Raw genomic sequence first — 3,591 nt, forward strand, 5'->3', positions numbered from 1 at the left:
TTTGTGTGAAGAAATGTGTCCTTATCTCTGTCCGAAATGGTTTACCCTGAATCCTCAGGCTGTGACACCTGGTTCTGGACACACCCATCATTGGTAACGTCTTCCCTGCATCTACCCTATCTAGTGTGTGGTAAACCACTGCAGTATATATGTGTATTGTGGTAAACGGCTACTGTATTACATATAATGTGGTAAACCACTGCCCGATGGCTCCGCCTCCCCTCGGGCCCAGTATAAAGGTGGCTGGTCCCTGCCTCTGACCCAGTTCGGGATCAGAGGCTAGGAGGCTTTCTGTTTAGTTTATTAAAGCCTCAGTTACGTTCACCACTCGTCGCGTGTTCATTGATGGTGTATCAATTTAATAAACTAAACTTCTAAGATTAATTCATCACTCAAGCCTGATAGCCTGGAGCTGGACCCACAGGCAGCCGACACCACTGCGACATTCGAACACTGGCTAAGCTGCTTCGAAGCGTACCTCGGATCCTCCACCGAAGACTTCGCCGACCTCCAAAAGAAGCAGATCCTCAACGCACGGGTGAGCCCGCAAGTTTTTCTTCTCATCAGGGACACCGCCTCGTATACAAAGGCAATAATTCTGCTGAAGGGACAATATGTAAAGTCTGTAAACAAGGTGTATGCTAGGCACCTTCTTGCCACGAGGCAACAACGCCCTGGGGAATCACTAGTAGAATTCCTGCGCGCCTTGCGGGTATTCTGCAGGAACTGTTATTGCCAGGCGGTATCGGCTACCCAACACACGGAGCTGTTGATCAGGGATGCCTATGCCGCAGGCATGAAATCGAACAACATCCGCCAGCGATTGCTAAAAGGGGGTACAGTCGGCCTCCCAGAGACAGTGCAACTCTCAAACGCGCTGGAGGTGGCCTTCCAGAACATGGAGGCCTACACCTCCGACCGCGCGGCACCCTCGTGGGCGCCGCTATCATCCAACTCGAGTGTGGCGCAAGCCTGTGCCGCGCAGCAGCCCGCCAACGCCAGAAGCCCGAAGTGCTACTTTTGCGGCCAGGGTAAGCACCCCCGACAACGCTGCCCTGCGCGGAATGCGACTTGCAACGGGTGTGAGAGGAAGGGCCACTTTGCGAAAGCCTGCCAGGCCCCATCTCTCCCTAAAACGTCAAGGCCCAGCAGTGCTGCCTGTCGGGGCCGCCCCCAGCTGCCACGCCACCCGCCATGTGCGACCCGTGGGGGCCGCCACCTTTGACGCCATCTCCGATGCCACCCGCCAAGCGTGACCCATGGGGGCCGCCATCTTGGGACCACTCCGCAGCCTCCCGGGAGCCCTGCTCATCCGGTCATACACTGGCCGCCGCCACCTCCGACCGGACTACCCATCACCTCCCGAAGCTCGCCTCCATCACGCTTAACCAGTCCCGGCCTCATCACCTCACAAAATCCATGATGATCAACGGGCATGAGACGGCCTGCCTTTCCGACTCCGGGAGCACAGACAGCTTCATAAATCCTGATACGGTACGGTGCTGCTCCCTCCCAATTTTACCCGCGACCAAGAAAATCTCCCTGGCTTCCGGATCACATTCAGTAGGAATCCGGGGGTACTGTGTCGCGACCCTTACTGTACAAGGTGTAGAGTACACTAACCTTAAGCTCTACATCCTTCCTCATCTCTGAGCTGCCTTATTACTGGGGCTCGACTTCCAGTGCCACCTCCAAAGCCTTACCTTAAAGTTCGGTGGACCCCTGCCCCCCCTCACCGTCTGTAGCCTCGCGACCCTTAACGTTGCCCCACCCTCGCTCTTCGCTAACCTCACCCCAGACCCACGTCTCGCCCCCCCCCCACCCCAAACAACACCCCATCGGGTTCGATACACGTCATTGAGAGGGTCCCTCCGTCGGCTCAAAGGCGGCATGGCTCCGGCGTGAGCGTTGCGACGATCCCGTTTCCCCCACCCCCCCCGAGGTCTGAGGGGAGGGGGAGGGGAGGAGCCGGCCTTGAGGGGTCCGCGCGGGGGACGCTGAAGAGCTTCACTCTTCTTATCGGAGCAGCGACCACTTGATCTGCTCCTTCGCAGACTGAAGGACCTGGGCCACCGTCTGCTCAGTCAGAGGTACATGAACGGCCCTCAGAGCCACTCGCTGCACCACCGGCTGGGGGGTCGCTCTCCAGGATCACCCCTTCGTCGACGATCTAGTCGATGGCCAGGAACACGGCCTCCATGTTCTCCAGCAGTGTGCGTTTCTCCACGTTCTTCCTCAACATCTGACTGAGGGAATCGAAGAGGCAATTCAGCACAGCAACCAACATCAACTCATTCTCGTGCGAGCTGCCAATAACATAGAAATAAAGGTCGATGTTGCTCTTGTAAACCACAGTGAGTCCCTCGAGAAGTGCTATCGCCCTGTCTGTACGGTGTGTCTTGTTAAAGATGTTCTTCTCAAAGGCGTTCTGTTCTTTGACAGAGGGGTAGGGGTTGTCGTAATACTTCGCAAGGATTCGCTCTCCATCATTATCGATGATAAAAATGGCCTTCACGGTGTACAGAGTGGGTTCCAGAACCAGCACCTCCATCTTGCCTCCTCTCTCTCCGCCCCTCCCCCCTAGCTGTCGATGTGGAGGAGGTGGCCCGTCACTCAGCGCCGCCGACCCACCCACCGGCCAATGGGAGGCCCGGAACCGTCCCCAGCCCGTCCATTGGCCATACGTCACAAAGGAACGGGTCCCATGCCCTGACTTGACCTCTGCCACCATCATCAAGGTCCTGCACAGTCTTTTCACCTTGTTCGGGTTCCCCACCTACATCCATAGCGATCGGGGTTCCTCCTTCATGAGCGATGAGTTGCGTCAGTTCCTGCTGAGCAAGGGCATCACCTCAAGCAGGACGACCAGCTACAACCCCCGGGGCAACGGACAGGTGGAGAGGGGGAATGCGACGGTCTGGAAGGCCGTCCTCCTGGCCCTACAGTCTAGAAGTTTCCCAGTCTCCCGTTGGCAGGAGGTCCTCTCCAATGCGCTCCGCTCCACCCGGTCGCTCCTGTGCACTGCCACCAACAAGACCCCTCACAAACGTATGTTTGCCTTCCCCAGGAAGTTCACCTCCGTGGTCTCGCTCTCGTCCTGGCTGACAGTCCCAGGGCCCGTCCTCCTCCGGAAGCAGGCGAGGAGTCATAAATCAGATCCCCTCGTCGAGAAGGTCCTGCTCCATGCCAATCCACAATATGCCTACGTGGCACATCATGACGGGCGACAGGACAGTCTCCCTCTGGGCTGAGCAGTTTCCATACCAGGCTGTGATGCAGCCAGATAGGATGCTTTCTATGGTGTATCTGTAAAAGTTGGTAAGAGTTAATGTGGACATGCCGAATTTCCTTAGTTTCCCGAGGAAGTCCAGGTGCTGTTGTGCTTTCTTGGTGGTCGAGTCGACGTGGGTGGACCAGGACAGATTTTTGGAGATGTGCACCCCTAGGAATTTGAAACTGCTAACCATCTCCACCTCGGCCCCGTTGATGCTGACAGGGTGTGTACAGTACTTTGCTTCCTGAAGTCATTTACCAACTCTTTAGTTTTGCTGGCATTGAGGGAGAGATTGTTGTCGCTACACCACTCCACTA

General features: G+C 56.5%; 1 pseudogene; it reads right to left on the minus strand.

The window, feature by feature from the left end:
• Positions 1-2,010: 2,010 nt before the first annotated feature.
• On the minus strand, positions 2,011-2,560 carry LOC140409468 (coatomer subunit zeta-1-like; annotated as a pseudogene).
• Positions 2,561-3,591: the final 1,031 nt, after the last annotated feature.

Source organism: Scyliorhinus torazame, chromosome 3, assembly GCF_047496885.1.
Source record: "Scyliorhinus torazame isolate Kashiwa2021f chromosome 3, sScyTor2.1, whole genome shotgun sequence".
Taxonomy (NCBI): domain Eukaryota; kingdom Metazoa; phylum Chordata; class Chondrichthyes; order Carcharhiniformes; family Scyliorhinidae; genus Scyliorhinus; species Scyliorhinus torazame.